Raw genomic sequence first — 22,594 nt, 5'->3', positions numbered from 1 at the left:
TGGGCAATTTTAAAAAATTTCACTTCATGATAATTTACAACTCGTAGCAGGCCAGGTTGGTTTGCTTTATTTTGTCACGACTGAAAATCTCCTAAGCCATGATGGAACCTACACCTAACCCGATAGGTAAACCATTTTCACGTTTTAGTCCATTTCCATTATTAACATGCATAAAGTAAGCGTAATCAGTGATAAACTATAAAAAATGTATGTGTGTGTATATATATATTAAAAAGTTAACGTAACTATTTGGGTCAGGGTCTCAAACAATAAAATATAACAAGATCCATTCTTCCATTACCCTATTAGTTTCTTAGCACACGTGTCATAGTGTTCTCACCTTATAAATTACGCGCATGTGTTTTATTCTTAAATACAAAAATACCGTACAAATCTTAATCTAGCCACCTTTAAATATCTAACCCGAAGTTTTCATTCAATGATTTTCAACTCTAACCTTTTTAAAAACTCGCATCTGAACTAAAAAACAAGTCATAAGGATAGTGCAATCCAATAGTCTGGGCTATAGTCAAGACCAACCATTGTCCATTTATCTAATAGTATACATGACCTTTTACTAATTAAGATTCTAATAGGTCTCATCTCAGCACGTTCCTCGACTTCAAAGATGACATTCAATTTCTTTGGGCTTAACTTATTGACACTGGGCAATTTAAAAAAATTTCATTTCATGATAATTTACCATTCGTAGCTGTTGATAGCTAATTTTTTACCTCCCGTAATTTATTTTAATTACTCAGAGTCCTTGGATGACAAACAAAATGAACTGTGCATTTTTTTAAGGTCAAAATGATTTTCATAAAATTGTTTAGGTCAATATGATACCCTTTTAGTTGGTAAAATAATTTCTACAATATCATAAATCATATAGGAATTAATTGGCACAATATTTTGTGATATTTATAAGATATTTGTCAGATTTAATCAAAGAAAAGCAATTTCAAATAATTATTTATTTAATTGTTTAAATCGTCAAAAATCAAATTAGCAAATATTTTATTCCCTTTAATCCAACGAATTTGATTAATTAAAAGAATTGACCTTTTGACCCCTCAATCCTCAATTTTATGTATTGGCATAATTTGTTAGAATTAATCATAATTGTTTCTAGTGTTTGATTAGGATAATTAGTCAATTAGGTGGGGTGGGGGGGGGGATTATTTCAAATTGATTTTAAATTATTTAATTGCTTCTGTTATGACCACACTTGAATTAATCAATTCATGGTTTAAGGCAATTGGGGTCAATTTCGCAAATTTAGCCTCCTAATGGTTTTAATTGAAATGACCAAATTCATTGGCTTAAATTAATTAAGGCCATTAATGTAATTTAGCTTTAATTGGCTAATTAGGCTAAATATGGCCATAATTGAAATAGTCAATTAAGATTAAAACCAATTAAGGCCGTATTTGCAAGATAAGCCCATTGGCATAATTGACCGTGTTTTAAATTACGTAGTAGGTTAATTACGTCCTAAATTGATTATAATTAAAGTATTATGGTCAACAATCAAATACCCATTTTTTGTTTTACCCATTTTAGCCTTTATATGTGAATATACACCTGATATACATACGTACATAGTATACGTATGAAAGGGGCCTCCACTCATTTCTTTGAAAATTTGGACCGAGCCCAGTCCAAAAAGGATTAGGACCCGGCCCAAACGAAGTTGGCTTAAGGGCTAATACCCCCTTAATACCCTCATTTCACAACAAAACAAACCAAACGCACCCTACCCTATTCTCTTTCCTCTTTCTTGCAAAACCACAGCCGCCTCAACATCTCTCTCTCTCATTGCCCAGAAATGGAAAAAACTCAGAGGGATTCAGACTACATTTAGTATTGTACGTTCATTTGTGGAAAAAATTTAATGCATCCACTCGATTTTTTACCAAACACCACTTTAGAGGTATAGAATCACTCTCATTTTTACTTTTTCTTTATTTTCTCACCTGACTTGAGGCAAAATCGCATTAATGGCTGTTGATTCTCCCTTTTGGAACCCTTAATGCCATTGGTTCTTCAAAAACCAACTGGATCAATGGAAATCGGCTCAAATCCAGTCGTACATTGTTTTATTGCCTTAATCTTAGCCGTTGATTCCACTCACAAGTAAAAGTTCCTTAGGAAATTTATGTTGTCCCACATTGATGGACTAGGATTTTAGCGTCTTTTGTAGGTTCTATAAAATAGAACCCCATCCCTCAAAAAAAAAAAAAAAAAAAAGGAAAAAAAAGAAGTGTTTTCACGACCTCAGGGCCTGAATTTGAGTATCAAAACTCGAAATTTAGGCTTCTCAGTGAAATTTTAAGACTTAGCTTTTTAAGGTTCGAATATCCTTAGTTCTAAAAATTTGTGTTTTTCTTTTTGGGTGGTTGAGTTTGGGATTTGGAAGCACAAAGGCTTCAAATTCATTCTTGCTCATGGCTGCGCCTAAAAAAGGTAACACTCCAATAGTGTTGTTTATTTTTAGTTACTTTTCTAGTTATTTTCTGTTTATGTAATTGTGCCTTTTTCTTGCTATTAAGTGTTTTTAGAGTAGTCAGTAATTGTGTGACTTAGTTTAGTACTCTAGCATATGGTTTAATTTGTTATGGGTTTGAAAGGGTTCCTCCTGAACATTATACTTGTGTTAATCATATGCCTAATCTCGTTATAGTTGTTTGTTGGTTCGGACCAACTAATAGGCTAAGTATGCATTTGTTTTGAACAATTTTTCTGATAGTACTTTGTTAGAAAGGGTATTATGAACATGGATCCCTTTAAATGATGCTTAGATCTTTGCTTGACTGTTTGTCCTTTTAGTATAATGACATAAGGTTGTGTAGTTTGACATAAATGACTTGAATGATCCTATAATGACAATTCTTAATCATGCTTGAATGTATGAGTTTGTTATTAAACTATAATAATCGCCTGGAGTTGGCCTAAAGCATTTGATAGTGTGTTAATTGAAGTATGTTATCCTGAAAATCTTGAACTTGTTTTCTGAGAAAACCTGTTTGTTCATGTCATATTGTTGTATAGACCTTGACCAGAATAAGTAAGGTGCTACAGTTAGTCTAAAACAGGTCTTAATGAGATTGGACATGCTTAAATAAGTCAAAAATGGGGTTCAAATAGCTGAAGAGGTCTGAATAGGTTTAATGGTATCTGAGTGTGTTTAAATCTGTCTAAAATGGTTTGGGATTCACCTAAGTCTGCTTAGTTTCCCTTGAAATAGCCTAAGTGTGGCCTTGGTAAGATTTAACTAGCGTACACTAAGGATGAAACAAGTAAAGGGTTCCAGTTGAAATTATGTGAGTTTAAAATAGAAATATAGAGTAATCCTTATCTTAGCTGACTAAGGCTAATCCAAAAATGGCATCTTGATTTGCTAAGTATCCATGTTTAAAGGGGCAATATGTAGCTATTATGGAAGAATGAGTGAACCTTAAAAGAGCGTTGTCTAGTTCCTAAGGTTGCAGGATGTACAGTTCGATTTTGTCATGTCTTGTTATGCATGGATCATGTTTAAAATGAAAGGAAGAGTCCTGATAGGTTTTAACGTACGCTAGCACACTAAGTGTCAATAGGATTTCAACTTGGCTAATTAAATGACCTTGAAGAGAGCACTGGGATCTTGAATTTAAAGTCTGTTTGTCTTCAGAGTCCTGTTCTTATGCATTTTTCCTGACATCGATAGTCAAGTGTGTTCAGAACCTGCCTTGACACTGGGAGATGCTATCTGTCATTTATCTTGGCTATAATGAAATAAAAATAAAACTTGATACATACACTCAGCTTAACTAGTCTTGGAATACAGTGTGCATACTTGTTTGAAATTTCCATGGTCAACAGGGGTAATTCAGTGATTATAATCTAATAAGCAAACTAATTAAATCATCCATCTGCATTAATACTGTTTAATTATGTGATTGGGAATGGTTTAATGACAGAACTTTATACTATCATAAGGATTTATGAGTGAACTAAAGACCACATAGCACTGAAGAGCCTTTTAAAAGATGTCTTGGGAGAGGATCAAGGGGAACCAAGCATTACTTGGTTCATAACACCTTTCCTCTATATTAAAGGCACCATGGCACTTCTATAAGCCTATGGGAGTATATGTTTGCTATGTAAATGCATTGCGACCTTATAAATCCTATCATTATATCAAAGGGTGAAAGTGGAGATCAAGTCTGGCTTGTTCAAGTTGTTTCTTTGATTAAAACTAAATGATGAACTTACTGATAAATAGTTTGATTGATTTTATATAAAAGAGGAAAGTGCTTGACTAGGTTAAAATCTGAGTGTTGAATTCATTTGTGAAAGGAGGTTGAATCATAGAGATCATTAGAACCATTTGGATTCATTATGTCATTTATTTTCCCAAGATCCTGCTGAAGTTGAAAGGCATAGCTACTTCTGTCTTTCATTCATTTCCTCTGAGTTATAGTATGCATAAGAGTTGTATATCTTCCTGTTGCATTGTTTCTCATTTTTGTGAACTTGACTGTGTCTTAAGGATCACTTCTGTGCCTGCTTGAGCTATAGGCCTTGCACTTTTGCATCCTGTTGTTATTAACATGTCAAATTCCTGCACATAGCCTTTCTTGTTGTTCTTTGTGTTGGGTTCTCTGTATGAGTTATGATATCTCTATCTTGTTATGAAGCAGTCAATATGACTAATTGAATTTCCCAAGCCCAATGACTTAAACCATGTGTGTGTATATGCTTTTGTCTCTTATATATATGTGTTGTATATATGTATACGTGTGTGTATGATAAGTTCAATGAAATGAATCTAATCGGGTCCCTTTTCTTTTTCCTTTTCTCCATTGCATGGCCATTCAGGCAAAATCAAAGCCAACCTGTCGGGCCAAGGCCCAACAGGCGATTCTTTCATAATATCAAGTCCAGCGAAGACAAGAATGGAAGAAAATATATTGAATGCATGGAAGGTCCAGCCATGGGCGAAAATGGCCAACTAGGGGCTTGGTACGTCCCTAGCCTACCCTTCCCTTTTATTTATTTGCTTACTTGTCCTTTATTTGTATAATTATGGTATTTGTACTTGTAAAAATTTGTAAGAACTCATATATACTATTAGAATCTTTATGTATGAACTAGTCATCTTAGGACAACGGTGCTTACATCGTTTAATTCTACCTTAAGTCCCCAAATGATTTAAAAAAACCCTGACTTAGTATAGTGGTTCTAAGACTATAAGAATAATCAAACAGTTTTTTTTGAAAGTTAAAAAGATTTCACAGCACACCCGCAATCATGTTATGCTCCTTGGTAAATTGAGTTGACTTTTTGAAAACAAAAGATACATTTTTTGAAAAATTAAAAATTCTGGATTGAAAAAGGGAATTTTTGCCAAACACTTTTTCTTATGAATGAGATACGTTATCCTTGTATATAAAAGGGTAGTTGTTATTACCCGGATATTATGAATCCGAACCTAAAATATCCATATATAAGGGAGACGCATTCAATTCTTTTCCAAAAACCAAATGATATGCAATAAATGACAGATTTTATAAATGCAGGAATAAACACTAAATAAATAGTTAAAGAAAATAATCATACATTGGAATTTGAAGGTCAACCGTATAGTACGGATCCTTAATACTAGGGTGCCTAACACCTTCCCTAAGGGATTACCAAAACCTTTACCTAGGACTTTGATTACAAAGGTTTTTTCACGACATTTGAATAAATCCTTTGAACCCGATTTTTCTAATTTCCTAAAAATTAGGTAGCGACTCTTTTTCAAAACAAGTCCGAAAGAGCACCAACAAGTTGTTAGTAGCTTTTATGCATCTTCATAAAAGTGAACCGTAACAGGTGGCGACTCTGCTGGGGAATTAAAGTTTCTCACCATAGGATTAGAGTATAATATGAGTTTATTTGTTTTAACTGTTTATGTGTTTATTTTCCCGCAATTATAACTGTCATTGCATGCATATCATAACTCCCCCACTCCTGGCATTTATTTTACATTTTGTTCATAAGGCCACTTCGCGGATCACGCGGTCGTTCCTTCACTATAAAACAAAACACTTTTTGTTTGGAGCTGTTGTGAGGCGAGGTTGGTTCGCAGTAGTCCAACAACCCTAACGGTTCAGCCCCAGTTGTCCGCTCGGGTTCCCGATCATTTGTAAAAGCCCACTTTAGTGATAACTAGGACAGAGCTAAGCCAAATTCCTACTGAGCTAGAGCATCCGTACTTAGACGAGCCTTGGGTATCTCAGACCTACCTAGGGTTCATTAAGAAGACTACCTTGTAATCGGACGGTCTATGACCCGAAGACACCGCATTCCATTTATGTGCTATGTGGAAACATGTTTGTGTCTATGTGGTGAACCATTGGCCCTACGGGAAAGGGCGGAATCTTAACAGTGTCTTGTTTTGTAGATGGAGAGAAGAATTTGGTTTGACATAGTCCTTGAGGCCCCGGACCTGCTCCCCGGACCTGCGTAGAACTTGGTGGGAATGGTTAGGAGATGTTCATCGTCGGAATATCAGTTGCACCATAGGTCATTTACCCTCTATTATGACTATGAAGGGTCGCCCAGAGCTAATAGAAGTGTTAACCAAGTACTGGGACGACAAGGAAATGTTGTTCCGTTTTGGTGACATAGAGATGACTCCGTCCCTAGAAGAGATTAGGGATGCTATAGACAGCAATGGAACCTGTCTAAGGAGGCGACATAAGCCGGACCATAATTTGTTATTCCCTCAGAAGCCGTCTATTGGTCAAATTCTGAAGTACCTTGCTTTGACCGAGGCACCCTGGGCACATGGGCCTACTATAGCCTTCAGAGACTTGTACCGGAGATTCAGGGATGTCACTGGGTATACTTTGTATCAAAGGGAGTTCAAAAGTCAAGAAGAGTGGGAAGCCATCAGACCCTTAGCATTTGCCATCGCCTTATTGTGTGCTACGGTGTTCCCAAAAGATGAATCACTGGCTATAGACACCCGTGTGATCTATTTAGCCCTGGCTATCTTTTATGGTATAACCAAGGATCAAGAAACTATGTATTTCGACTTAGCCCCTATCATCTTGGTGGACATCTTCCGGGCCTTAGATAAATGTCGGAGTCATTTTCAATACTTCCAAGGATGTAATATGCTGCTGCAATGGTGGATTATCAAACGCCTCAACATAGCCAAAGAGGTTCAGGGTTGGAGTTGACAGAACAGGATAGACGTCCAGCTCTCGAATTTGTGTCCAAAACTGGTTGCGCTAATTTCTTCACTGACTTGACTGAAGATCGGATTCAGTGGATGTTCCCCGAATTCATATTTGAAACCATAGTAGTTCGGGGCAGAAATTGCCCATTTGTGCCCTTAGTCAGGGTCCGAGGGATCCACCCTTACTATCCATCCCGGGTTTTGAGGCAATTTGGGAGAAGGCAAGTAATACCCCAAGCAGGGAACGCTGAGCTGCTCATCATCGAACATACATAACATAAAATCAAGAATGCTGGGATAATTCTCAGATCATGGAATGGTCGTGTGAGGTGGGGACCAGACACCTTAGCCCCAGACAGGTTCGAAGCAGGATGTGACTCGGGCTACTATGAATAGCTGCTAGGTCATTTAGACCGCACACCTATCCCAGGGCCTACACTTCATCACGATGTCCGAGAAGAAGATCACCTGAAAGAATGTTAGGAAGGTACAGATAAGCGTTTGGCTAATATTCTTGAAGAGTCGGATCCTGTGATAGTTAGAATGGAGCTGTATCAGATACGTCTTCACATTCAGACTGCCCTTCGAAGGGCCAAAAAGGCCAAAACAGGTCAAGCTTCGACATCAACCACTGGAGGACTTTGGCGATTTTACTGCTTTTGTTATTATAGCCCCATGTCGGCTTCATCATCTTTTGTAATGCCTTCAGGAAAGATATTATTATTAATGAATGATGATTTTCGGGGCAATGGTTCATCCTTACAAACGACACTTGCATGTTTCAAACGATTAGGACAGCCTTGGCTCAAAAAGCCTTAGGGACACAAGTAGTATAACTGTTTACAAATTACATGACTGCTTGCTATATTCTTCACATGACTACTTTCTATATGTGCTATTATGTATTAAATCCTGGATACGATTGATCCAAAGTTTTAAATTACATACCTAAAAGAAAGACCAACTGACTTAAGACTTACCCTAGTTTATCTCCACTCAAAAAGGTTGACTTATAAATGGCAAACCAGGGAGATCAGAACATGCTCACCCTAGGAGAAACAACCGAGATGCTAAGACTCAAGGTTCAGCAAATGGAAGAGCATCTTCAGGAAATAGGAAAGAAGATTGAAGAGGTTGATAGGCTACTGAATCTGGTTGGTAACCCACCGGAAGGGATACCACAAGAACAATACTATGAGGAGAATGACTCTAAGGAAGTAAGAGAGTTAGTGATGAACTACATACCACTGGAAAGGAGGCCAGAGACACCTCGAGAAGAGCCCCAAAAGAGGTAAATGGGAATTAGGGAGATGAATCTGACCCATGGATGATGGAGTCAGATCCACAAAAAGAGTTAGAGTCTCAAGAGGAAGCCTCTGAACCACAAAAAGCTGAAGAAGAGCAACTAGAGGAAGTTGAGCCTTAGGATATGAAAAAAGAAGAGTCTGAACCTGTGGACATAGAGGTCGAGGAAGACCAAGCGCCTTTTGGGATGTTCTTTGAGTTTCAATAAGAAGCAAATGATGTGAATGATGAGTCTTACTATTATGCTCCTACCAACGAGGGATTTGATTTCTATGCACCCTTACCTGAGTTGGTGCCAGCTGCCTCCACCATGGCATCAGAAAATTTTGGAAGAGTAGACCCACATCCACCCGCCTAGTGGAGCGTAGCCTTCAAAGCCCGATCTTCCCCGTTCAGAGTGGCTCCTCGACCCGTCAGTTGTAAGGATGTGTTCGAGAAAATGCAACTTGTGGGGGACACCTTGCACCACTCGAGTCAGACTGCCAGTCCAAAAGTTGGTCTATGCCTACAAAAGATGCCCGTTTCGCCGCAATCAAGCGGGCCATACCTTGAATGAATGTTTGGGATTAAGGAGAAGGATTGTTAGCTTAATTGATGATAGGATCATTAGAACTTTATGGGGACCACATACTGTCACGCCCCAAAACCCACCCTAGACGTGACCGGCATCCGACGTCATAAACAGCATCGGAAGAACCTAAAAGACGCAGTAATAACACTTGAACCCGCCAGGTCCAATATTCACCTCCAATAATTATAGATATAAATGCAATCAAGATATAAGAATTAAAATCAGCGGAAGTCTTTAATGAATCAAATACTAAGTCAATGAAACAACGTGCCCGAGAGTTAAACAATAACTCGACAACTACCCATAAGAATGAATACTATGGAGCTTCTAAGAGACACAACAATCATCTAACTTCGGGACGCAGCCCGGAAATATAGAATGATAAATAAATAAATAGGGTGTCCCACGAATGAATGTGTGGGCGCACCAAATCAGCAGCAACAACAAGTCCTTCCTAAGCGCCTGGAGTATCAAGAACCTGCTCTTCTCCGTTACCTAACATACGATCAAAAACAACAATGGTATGCCTGAGTACTTCATACTCAGTGAGTGCCTCGGGGACAACAAGTAATATGAAAATAAGGTATAATAATACATAAAAAAATTAATCCTGAAAATCATGTGAAACTAATGTAAGAACAGTTATTCAGTTTGTGTATCTCAATAAAAATTATCAAAACCGATTATAAAGCCTCTTGTCAAGTTACAACTTTAAATATGCCTTTCAATTGATCATAATTAACAACAACAATTCCATAAGAAAATAAGAATGTCACACATGCCAATACAGGCCCAAGAATCAAGCATATCGCGTATAGCGCACCACACCGGAACATATAATTCTCGGTGGCTATCCTTCCTCCCGAATAGCTAGGCATAAATCACACCCCAGGTAGCGAACCCAGCGGTGGCCACTCTTCCTCCTTAATGTCTAGGAATTAACACACTAGGATCCATAGTGGCTACTCTTCCTCCCAAGTAGCTAGGCCAAACACAACAACAAAGTTCATAGCATAGAAGCCGATTCACAATTTGTCTCAAAGTAGTCACACCATCAAATAGAATTAAAGTTCATTATGCCATTACGAAAATCCATAATTTCATAGATAATCTTGAAAACATTTCCACTTCTTTAAACAAGATTACTTTGTCATAGTTCCTTTGTAAAGTCATCAATACCAACAATTAACCATCATCACTAAGCATCTCTCATAGAGGAAAACATTCATAATATCTTATACATACATAGGGTTCGTTACAATCTAGGTTTTATGTGGGCTCGTCCCCTCACTGTTACACCCCATAGTTTGGTACGCGGAAATTCGTAGGTGTTGGCGGTTTTAAGTATGGACATTGGAGTTACCTCCAAGGATACACGAGAATAGATGTGCTTATCTTATGTTTATGAGGGTTTAAGTTCATATGATAAGCTATGGAAGGATTGAAGGGCAAGTGAATCAAGGAAATTAAATTTGTTGGAATTTTGAAGAAAATATGAGGGGCAATTTTGGCCCAACTTGGAGAAAGAATATCTTTTAGTATATGAGGAGTTTTGAGGTAAAGCAAATCCTAAAATGAAGTTCGTCGAGTCTAGTTTCCAATGCAACAAACCGCTCGACGATAGGACATCGGAGTAGAGAATTATGAACGTTACAAATTCAGCTGACAAAGCAGAAACAGAGCTGCTACAGTCTTTGCTACAGTACTGCCGACTTTTAGCCACTATAAAAGGGTTAAAAACCCCATTTTTCTCCATCATAAACTTCTAAAAATTTCCAAAAAATTCAGCAAGTAAGAGACTCTTATATCACATAAAAGGTGAGGATTTTGAGTAAATTTCAAGTTACGGCGTATTAATCAAGGTCCGGACAACGTGTCGTCTCGATTATAATTTCATTCTGTATTGGAGTTTGCTTGGAAACAAAGTAAATATTGAAGATCTTGCTACTTTAGTAAAGACAAGTTATGAATCATTGAATCTCTCTCTTTATCAACGTTGATTTAGGAATATTTACAAGAATAAAAGTTATAGTTTGTTGTGTTGATGTTGTTAGTTTATGGATTAAGGTTTGAAGAGAGTTTTGGATGAAAATATACATATTTATCTTGTAGAATATTGAGGATGTTGTTGTTGATGTTGTTGGTATTGTTTGGGAGTTGTTTTGGTATTTGGAGGAAGTAGATGATATAGGGGAGATGCTGCCCAAATTTTCGTAACCCAAATTAGTCTTCAATAATTAGTGCTTATAAGTTGATGGAAATATGATGAAAGTATAATTAAAGATGTATTTCTCGATATATAGGTTCGGGTGAAGGGCAAGCATCGGTGTAAGGAATTTTTTAAGTGGTGGCTTGACGGATAAGGTATGTAAGATGTTCGTTTCCTTCTTTCTTTGGCACGAACCCAACTAGAACATGAACATGAGCGTTCCATAACAACTTCACTCCATTCCTATGCTATGTATTTCAGATCTTAATGCCTTACTTATTTGATTGATTCTTACCATATTATCATGTTTATCATCATTAAGCTAATTCCTTGGATTCGATACGAGCTCCATAATTTATTCGGAGGTTATGACCTTATGTCACTCCGAAAGGCCGTTGTTACTTCAACGTATATATATATATATATATATATATATATATATATATATATATATATATATATTATGCATGGTATATATGTATGTATGCACTATTTTACTACACTGAGCCGTGCTATAGTCGGTCGGGTACGACACCTATTGTGCAACCACTAATCAGTTGGTATTACACACCGAGTCCCGAAAGGGCAGGGTACGTTACACACCGGGTCCCGAAAGGGCCGGGTATGTTATACATCGAGTCCTGAAAAGGCCGGGTACGTTATGATGATGATACTATTTATATATATATGTATATGCTTGCATATGATTTTAAACTCATGCATTGTATACTGCACGTTCTTAGATGGCAGGTTACTTCTATTGTCTTTGTATCTCCGTTTTACTTATGTTATTGATTCCGACCTTACATACTCGGTGATTTTATCCGTCGACGTCCCATTGCATGGGACGCTGCATTTCGTCTTGCGGCGGCGCGACGGGGTTATTGAGGAGCCCCGCGATGGGACTTTCCAACTTCGGTGGTGTTAGCAAGTGCCAACTTCTCCGGACTTGCTTGTCTTTTGGTATTTTTTCTGCTATTGTAGTATATGTTCATATGTAGACTCTTAGAGGCTCATAGACATAGTGGGATATGTAAATATTATGTATAGCCTTGTCGGCCTTGTTTTGGGTTCTTGATATTTTCTGATAGCCTTGCCGGCTTTATGATATACTTTATGTTGTGGCGACCTTGTCGGTCTGCATATATACATATGTGTTGAATTATCGAATATTTCTATGTTGGGCCTTTTTACGCGTGCGAGTGTTCTTTTAGTTATGGTATGTGATGTCCAAGTAACTGTTAAGTCAGGTGACTTTCGACCTACGGGTCGGAGCCCGTCATACTCCTCGTTGGGGGTGTGACAAATTGGTATCAGAGCGGTTCAGTCCTAGGGATGTCCATGAGCCGTGTCCAGTAGAGTCCTGGTTATCGATATGTCGTGCACCATATCTATAGCCAGGAGGCTACAGGGCATTTAGGAAGATACTTTTCTTCATGATCTAGATCGTGCGATAGAGCCAAGTTAAGAATGCAACTATCTAATCTTTTCGTGTTTAATTTTCAGCGATGCCTCCGAGGAAGAAGAAAGTCAGCAGAATACTGGGCACTGCTGGGGAAGGCCCGAGCCGAGGACCACCACCTGAGTTAGGGCATAGCAAGGCTCAGAGCGCTACCCCCTCGTATGCTACCTCTACTCCATCAGTTGCAGAAGAGCAGGATAGGGCTCCAGACCCTCCGGCTCCTCAGCCTCCAGCTCCTCCCCCCGCTGCTACAGACCAGGACTTGCGAGACGCAGTCCAGTTATTGACTAGATTGGTGGCTACTCAAACTCAGCGGCAGGCTGGCCTTCCGGATAGGGCTGTTAGTTCCCGCGTACGTGACTTTTATACTTTGGACCCTCCGGTGTTCACGGGGACAAACCGAAGGATGACCCTCAGAATTTTATAGATCGAATGGGCCGCGCTTTGAGGGTAATGCATGCTTCGATACAAAATCAGTGGAGCTAGCTTCTTATAGACTGTGAGATGTGGCCGCGGTATGGTATGAGTCCTGGCAGCAGTCGAGAGGGCCGAATGCACCGCCAGCAGTATGGGTGAAATTCACCAGAGCCTTTCTGGATCATTATCTGCCCGCTGAGGTTCGCAGAGCTAGAGCTGATGAATTTCTATTGCTTCGTCAGAATAATATGAGCGTTCGGGAATATAGTTTGAAGTTTAACTCCTTGGCTAGATACGCCCCGGTGATGGTAGCTGAAATGGAAGATAGGGTACATCGTTTTGTGACGGGACTTGGGCCTCACTTGATTAAGGATTGTATGACGGCTTCATTACAGGGTGGTATGGATATTGCTCGTATTCAGGCATATGCTCAAAATTTGGAGGACCTTGAACGCCGACAGCGGACTGAGCAAGACCCGAGTAGGGGCAGTTATAAGCGGGCCAGGTCCGCAGGTTATTCAGGTGCTTATCAGGAAGATTATAGGCCCTATTCTTATAGAAGATCAGATCCTTCAGCGGTTAGTGCACCTTCCAGGTTCCAGAGGCAGCGTTATGATAGACCCACTTATTTTGGACCGAGTCGAAGCTCGAGAGCTTCAGTTCCTTCTTACAGAGGAGAATCGAGCCAGGCGAGGCCCCCACTGCCCCGTTGTGATCAGTGCGGTAAGGGCCACTTTGGCCAGTGCCCCCAGGGTATGGGGGTGTGTTACTCTTGTGGGCAGCCTGGTCATGTTATGGAAAACTGTCCATCTCGTAGTAGAGGAGGCCTGGCTCAGCCGACAGGTTCGATCGCAAGTTCTTCATTTTCTGTTCGCCCTCCTGGACAAGGGTTTTCTCCAGCCCCAGCAGGTAGAGGTAGGGGAAGAGGTCAGGTGTACGCCGCGACAACCAGAATCGTATTTATGCACTTGTAGGACAGCAGGATCTTGAGTCGTCTACAGATGTTGTGACAGGTATTTTATCTATTTGTTCTTATAATGTTTATGCATTGATGGATCCGGGTTCCACGCTATCTTATATCACACCTTATATTGCTGATAAGTTCGGTATAAAGCCCAAATCTTTGTCCAAGCCTTTCTTGGTTTCTACTCCGATCGGGGAACCTGTTATTGCAAGACGAATTTATCGTAGGTGTGTGGTTACGATATGTGGTCGTAAAACAGTTGCTGATCTAGTGAAGTTAGAAATGGTGGACTTTGACGCCATCATGGGAATGGATTGGCTAGCCTCTTGCTATGCCAATGTGGAATGTTGGTCCAAAACTGTGAAGTTTCAGTTTCCGGGTGAACCAGTTCTTAAATGGATGGGCAATACCCCAACACCAAAAGGTAGGTTAATTTCCTACCTTAAGGCGTGAAAAATGATTTCTAAATGTTATATTTATCATTTGGTTCGAGTTAGGAGCACTGAAGCTGAACCGCCAACTTTGCAATCCGTTCTTGTAGTTAATGAAATTCAGGATGTATTCCCCGATGAATTACCAGGCCTCCCTCCCGAAAGGGAAATTGAATTTGCGATTGATGTGTATCCGGACACTCAACCCATCTCTATTCCCCCTTATCGTATGTCCCCCGCCGAGTTGCGCGAATTGAAGGTGCAATTGCAGGACTTGTTAGACAAGGGCTTCATTAGGCCCAGTACTTCTCCGTGGGGAGCACCGGTATTATTTGTGCGCAAGAAGGATGGCTCACTAAGAATGTGTATTGACTACCGGCAATTGAATAAGGTGACTATCAAGAACAAATATCCATTGCCTAGAATTGATGATTTGTTTGACCAGCTACAGGGTGCTAAATGCTTCTCGAAGATTGACTTAAGGTCAGGGTATCATCAACTACGTGTAAAAGGGGAAGACATTCCGAAGACAGCTTTCCGAACGAGATATGGGCATTTTGAATTCTTAGTTATGTCTTTCGGATTGACAAATGCTCCTGCGGCATTTATGGCGCTAATGAACACCATATTCCGACCCTTCTTGGATGTTTTTGTTGTTGTATTCATTGACGATATCTTGGTATATTCTCGTTCGGAGAGGGAACATGCTGATCACCTCCGAAAGGTGTTGCAAACATTGCGAGATCAAAGGCTGTATGCCAAATTTTCCAAATGTGAATTTTGGCTAACTTCAGTGCTTTTCTAGGACATATTGTGTCCGATGAAGGTATTAAAGTTGATGATTGGAAGATCGAAGCCGTTAAAAACTGGCCCCGACCAACAACCGCTTCGAAAGTCCGAAGTTTCTTGGGTCTTGCTGGATATTATCGAAGATTTGTAGAGGGATTTTCTTCTATAGCAGCTCCCCTTACAAAATTAACTCAGAAGGGGGCCAAGTTTCAATGGTCAGAAGCGTGCGAGCGAAGTTTTCAGAAATTGAAAGATAAGTTGACATCCGCTCCAGTTCTTACCCTTCCCGAAGGCACCGAGGGTTACACTGTATACTGTGATGCGTCACGCACCGGCCTGGGATGTGTGTTGATGCAAAATGGTAAGGTGATTGCTTATGCCTCCCGAAAACTACGGAAACATGAGCAAAATTATCCAACCCGTGATCTAGAGCTGGCGGCAGTGATTCACGCTCTAAAGATATGGCGGCATTATTTATATGGAGTTCATGTCGATACCTATACGGACCATAAAAGCCTTCAATATATATTTAGGCAAAAGGAATTGAATTTGAGGCAACGACGATGGCTCGAATTGTTAAAGGATTACGATGCTGAGATTTTATATCACTCCGGCAAAGCTAATGTTGTAGCTGATGCCCTAAGTCGCAAATCAATGGGAAGTCTATTGTATGTGCCAGCAAAAAAATTGGAAATGACCAGAGAACTTCATCGCTTAGCAAATTTGGGAGTTCGCTTACTAGATTCGGAAGACACTGGAATTGCTTTATAGAATATATCCCAATGGACTCTTGCCTCGGATGTAAAGACTCAACAGTGTGAAGATCCAGTTTTAGTTAATATTAAGGAAGGAGTGCAACAAAATCGGATCTCAGCCTTTGAAATGGATTCAAATGGGTTTCTCAAACATCGAGGTCGTTTATGCGTTCCAAATGTAACCGGACTTCGGGACAGGATCATGTCAGAATTTCATTACTCCCGGTATTCAATTCATCCCGGGTCCACCAAGATGTATCATGACCTCAAGGGCTTTTACTGGTGGAATGATATGAAGAAAGATATTGCTAACTTTGTAGCTCAATGCCCCACTTGCCAACAGGTAAAGATCGAACATCAGAAACCCAGTGGCTTGTTACAAGAAATGGAGATCCCAGCATGGAAGTGGGAAGTGATTAATATGGATTTTGTCACGGGGTTGCCCCGTTCTCGCCGCAAATTCGATTCTATTTGGGTGATTGTTGATAGGTTAACTAAATCAGCTCATTTCTTGCCAGTAAGAACTACCTATACTGCTGAAGACTATGCTAAGCTATATCTTAAGGAGATTGTGCGCCTTCATGGCATTCCGCTGTCAATTATTTCAGACAGAGGCGCACAGTTATGGCAAAGTTCTGGAAATCTTTTCAGGAAAGTCTTGGTACTCGAGTAAATCTTAGTACGGCTTTCCATCCGCAGTCAGACGGGCAAGCTGAGCGGACTATTCAGACCTTAGAAGATATGTTACGAGCTTGTGTACTGGATTTCCAAAGAAGTTGGGATGATCATTTGCCTTTGATAGAGTTTGCTTATAACAATAGCTATCATGCCAGTATCAAAATGGCTTCGTATGAAGCTCTATATGGTAGGTGTAGGTCCCCTGCCGGTTGGTTTGAAGTCGGAGAAGCAAACTTATTTGGGCCAGACCTTGTTCGTTAGGCTATTGAAAAGGTAAAGCTTATTCAGGAACGATTGCGTACAGCTCAGAGTCGTCAGAAATCTTATGCAGATGTACGACGATAAGAATTAGAATTTCAAGTAGGTGATTGGGTGTTTCTGAAGATATCACCTGTGAAAGGCGTGATGCGGTTTGGTAAGAAAGGGAAACTTAATCCCCAATATATCAGACCTTATAAGATCATCCGAAGGGTAGGCCAGGTGGCTTATGAATTGGAGCTGCCATCAAAACTGCAAGTAGTTCGTCTAGTTTTTCACATAGCCATGCTGAGGAAATGTATTGGAGATCCCTCCAGAATCGTACCTGTTGACGACATCCAAGTCACAGAGAATCTGACATACGAGGAAGAACCAATTGCTATTCTCGACCGACAAGTCCGCAAACTCAGAAACAAAGATGTGGCTTCAGTGAAGGTTCTATGGAGAAGTAGGGACAAGGAAGAGATGACCTGGGAAGCTGAAGCAGAAATGAAGTCCAAGTACCCTCATTTGTTCCCTGCCCCACCTAATACCGTCCCAGAGGAAGTCTTGCAAGATTCTGTTTTACCCGCAACTCACTTACAAGGTAAAAGTCATATTTAACCCCTTGAGAGTCAATGTGATGGGAAATATTATTCTAATTGCTGCATGTTATGTGTCGTCGAGTACGGTATCCTACAAGACATATAAATTGGAATTATGATAAGTAGGAAATTAGCAGTGCTCCAATTGCAAAAGATACTTTACTAAAGTTCCGTAAAATTTGAAATGTATGATTATACCTTAAGTATTCCAACATTCGAGGACGAATGTTTCTAAAGGGGGGAAAAATGTTACACCCCGTAGTTTGGTACGTAGAAATTCGTAGGTGTTGGCGGTTTTAAGTATGGACATTGGAGTTACCTCTAAGGATACACGAGAATAGATGTGCTTATCTTATGTTTATGAGGGTTTAAGTTCATATGATAAGCTATGGAAGGTTTGAAGGGCAAGCGAATCAAGGAAATTAAATTTGTTGGAATTTTGAAGAAAATATGAGGGGCAATTTTGGCCCAACTTGGAGAAAGAATATCTTTTAGTAGATGAGGAGTTTTGAGGTAAAGCCAAAGCCTAAAATGAAGTTCGTCGAGTCTAGTTTCCAATGCAAAAAATCACTCATCGATAGGACATCAGAGTAGAGAATTATGAACGTTACAAATTCAGTTGACAAAGCAGAAACAGAGCTGCTACAGTACTGCCGACTTTTAGCCACTATAAAAGGGTTAAAATCCCCATTTTTCTCCATCATAAACTTCTAAAAATTTTCAAAAAATTCAGCAAGTAAGAGACTCTTATATCACATAAAAGGTGAGGATTTTGAGTAAATTTCAAGTTACGGCGTATTAATCAAGGTCCGGACAACGTGTAGTCTCAATTATAATTTCATTCTATGTTGGAGTTGGCTTGCAAACAAAGTAAATATTGAAGATCTTGCTACTTTAGTAAAGATAAGGTATGAATCATTGAATCTCTCTCTTTTATCAACGTTGATTTAGGAATATTTACAAGAATAAAAGTTATAGTTTGTTGTGTTGATGTTGTTGGTTTATGGATTGAGGTTTGAAGAGAGTTTTGGATGAAAATATACATATTTATCTTGTAGAATATTGAGGATGTTGTTGTTGATGTTGTTGGTATTTTTCGGGAGTTGTTTTAGTATTTGGAGGAAGTAGATGATATAAGGGAGATCTTTGCCCAAATTTTCGTAATCCAAATTAGTCTTCAATAATTAGTGCTTATAAGTTGATGGAAATATGATGAAAGTATGATTAAAGATGTATTTCTCGATATATAAGTTCAGGTGAAGGGAAAGCATCGGTGTAAGGAATTCTTTAAGTGGTAGCTTGATGGATAAGGTATGTAAGGTGTTCGTTTCCTTCTTTCTTTGGCACAAACCCAACTAGAACATGAACATGAGCGTTCCATAACAACTTCACTCCATTCCTATGCTATGTATTTCAGATCTTAATGCCTTACTTATTTTATTGATTCTTACCATGTTATCATGTTTATCATCATTAAGCTAATTCCTTGGATTCGATACGAGCTCCATAATTCATTCGGAGGTTATGACCTTATGTCACTCCGAAAGGCCGTTGTTACTTCATTGTGTGTGTGTGTGTGTTATATATATATATATATATATGTATGTATGCACTATTTTACTACACCGAGCCGCGCTATAGTCGGCCGGGTATGGCACCTATTGTGCAACCACTGATCAGTTGGTATTACACACCGAGTCCCGAAAGGGCTAGGTACGTTACACACCGAGTCCCGAAAGGGTCGGGTACGTTATACACCGAGTCCTGAAAAGTTCGGGTACGTTATGATGATGATACTATTTATATATATATATATGTATATGCTTGCATATGATTTTAAACTCATGCATTGTATACTGTACGTTCTCAGATGGCAGGTTACTTCTATTGTCTTTGTATCTCCGTTTTACTTATGTTATTGATTCCAGCCTTACATACTCAGTACTTTTATCCGTACTGACGTCCCATTGCACGGGACGCTGCATTTCGTGCTGCAGGCACTGACAGGGTTATTGAGGAGCGACCGCAGTAGGACTTTCCAACTTCAGCGGTGTTAGCAAGTGCCACTTCTCCGGACTTGCTGTCTTTTGGTATTTTTTCTACTATTATAGTATATGTTCATATGTAGACTCTTAGAGGCTCATAGACATAGTGGGCTATGTAAATATTATGTATGGCCTTGTCGGCCTTGTTTTGGGTTCTTGATATTTTCTGATAGCCTTGCCGGCTTTATGATATACTTTATGTTGTGGCGACCTTGTCGGTCCGCATATGTACATATGTGTTGAATTATCGAATATTTCTATGTTGGGCCTTTTCTGCGTGCAGGTGTTCTTTGAGTTATGGTATGTGATGTCCAAGTAACTGTTAAGTCAGGTGACTTTCGGCCTACGGGTCGGAGCCTGTCATACTCCTCGTTGGGGGTGTGACACTCACGCACATTAACCATTAATCAAAGCATGTAATAGATTTTAAGAATGTAAAATCAATTCATCATGTCATTCAAAACATGTTTTTATAAAGAATCAATCTTTCAAGGGAGTTTGTAAAAGAGACATATGAATTACCTTTATATTCAAAAATGATTTTTTTTTTTTTTTAAAGAGACATACCTCAATCCCGCTAAAAGCTACTAAACAGAATTCCCAAGGTTCACAATCACACCCTTAGACGCATTCCACACGCCCCTATCTTCTTCTTCTTGAGAATACAAGAACTTAGGGTTTTAAAGAGATGATTTGCTATCAAGAGGGGATGGATATGGTGTGAGAATGATCAATATTGAGTGAGAACTCACCTTAGGGTTAGAGAGACTATTCTAGGGTTCTTTTCCTCAGAAATATTAATTTGAAACGAAGTGGGAAATAACACAACGAAGTAGGACTTAAAGACAATTCGGAATCAGAAAATAATTCCCGATCCGTGCTGAGTACGCGTCGCTGGTTCAGCACCTGATTATGTTTTTATTTTGGTCCGCAGATGAGGCGGACCCATCACATTTTTTTCTTTTCGATAGTTGACATTCGCTCAGTAAAACGATCATAAATTTTTGTACATAACTTTTCTTGGGCTGGGTGACCTACTATTGGAAAGCTATTTCAAATATCTACAACTTTCATTGAGGAAGTTTTTCCAAATTCACAACACATTTTCATGAAAATCGCCCAAAAGACAAACCTACCAAAACTTAGGCGAATTTAAGAGCCCTTAAAAACTTCAATTGTTGGTTTGACTCCAAAACGACCATCTTCCACCCGAATTCATCAAGAATGGATTCATATAGGTATAATATCATCTTAACACTAGATTTTTACACATTCACACCTAACTCAAATTTACGGGATGTTACATATACCCTACTAGTCCATGACCCTATCATGCCACGAGAAGGAGTCACCGCCGAAACTCAAATATGGTGGTATGATTTCATGGACTTTGAGGAGACATATGCCCATATCTTCTCAACTTTGGATACTTTGAGGAAAATCAAACCCGTCGAACCTGTCCACGAGCCCGAGCCAATAGGGCCGAACAGGAAATTTTTTTGCTTGTACCATATTGCAGCTCAAGCTCGAGCTCGAGCATATGATTAAGATGGGGAAGATTTTGGTCATCCTCCCGCCACAGTACTGAGAAGAAAGGAAAAATAAGAGAGCGAGTTCGTAAGGACGGCGACTCGCAAAGCTACATTTTTTGGTAGATAGTAGGTGTCCCCTACTTTTGCACATAAAAAGTTGCCCCCTCCCCTCATAAATATGTAAGGAACCATGCCGACCTAATGTCCCTATGGAGGGATAGGCGGGAAACCCTAGTCAGGCTTGGTCTGGGGATGTCTTTAGTTTGGGTTAGCCCAAAGGATATCTAGGAAAGTAAATATCGTTCTTTTGTAAAACGAACTACGATAGGGCCTGATTTTCCCTGGTAGGATACGTAGGAAGTCTACGTAAGACTCGGTCCCTACATAATATAAATTATAATCCCCCCTATTTGTTTAATTATTGTAACAGGAAAAGGGTTTGCCAAAGTAAGTCAACCTCAAAGCCCATCGGACCGAGATCCATCCAAATCCAAAAAGGGCCCATAACCTCCAAACCTTTAGAACAAAGGATCAATTAGTATTTTGGCTTTAATACGTGACTTTATGTGCTACGTGCGCTTTTTATCAATATGTGATATCTTGCTTTTATATTTATATCCGAGTAACTAAATTTATCTACCGTTGAGTTATTCTTATCTTATAGAACAAGGCCGATTGGTTTAGTACTGAATGCTGGCATACTTCACGAGATCAAAGGGCACGTTAGCATCCCTATCAAATGAGGATAAGGGAAAAGAGAAAATGACTGGTACACCGGATAATGGTAGAAATGAGCTCGTTCCCTGCGAGGGGGATACCCAAGGCCCACAGGAAGTATCGTCTCAAGAAGATGTGATCGCGATATTACTAACTGCCATCACGACCCTCCAAGAAAAGGTGGCTAGGAATGAGATGGCCAATGCTAACAAGGACGCCTCAACTGAAGGAAGAAGGCCTCTTCCTCCCTTTCCTTCACTAATCTCTTCGATGCCTGATCACTTCCCCATCTACCCACCAGGAACCATCCCACCTCCATTAAATTCGATTGACCCGAATCACGTTGGTGTTTCTTACCGCACTCCACAACAAAAAAAATACACCCAACTTTCGAGAACCACTCATTCGGTTCCCTCATATCAAATCCCCCAGCCAGTGTTCATCAATCCGAAAAACTAACCACATGTTTCAGCTCGGCCAACTGGGCAAACCGCGTCAATCCCACTCACTAAACAGTGTCTTTTTACACTCTCAACGTCCCAAACGGATCTTCTCTAGAACACAAAGAACTGGACCACTATGAGGAAGTGGAGAAGGCCAGGAGGGTTGAACATGACAAACCTGAGAGGGATATGGAAAAGAAAATGGAGGAGCTATTAGA

General features: G+C 39.7%; 1 long non-coding RNA gene and 1 pseudogene across 1 annotated transcript; both read left to right on the top strand.

The window, feature by feature from the left end:
- Positions 1 to 1,748: 1,748 nt before the first annotated feature.
- LOC132039762 (uncharacterized) lies at positions 1,749 to 5,172 on the top strand. The gene is made up of 2 exons (XR_009410473.1): positions 1,749 to 2,466; positions 4,864 to 5,172. It is a non-coding gene; the product is annotated as an uncharacterized LOC132039762 (long non-coding RNA).
- A 7,637-nt stretch (positions 5,173 to 12,809) lies between these two features.
- Positions 12,810 to 22,594, top strand: part of LOC132039502 (uncharacterized) — a 37,386-nt pseudogene continuing 27,601 nt past the window's right edge.

This window comes from Lycium ferocissimum, chromosome 12 (genome assembly GCF_029784015.1).
Source record: "Lycium ferocissimum isolate CSIRO_LF1 chromosome 12, AGI_CSIRO_Lferr_CH_V1, whole genome shotgun sequence".
NCBI classification, from domain to species: Eukaryota; Viridiplantae; Streptophyta; class Magnoliopsida; order Solanales; family Solanaceae; genus Lycium; species Lycium ferocissimum.
Note: the sequence above shows the minus strand (reverse complement) of the source record. Positions and strands in the feature narration are given on the sequence as shown.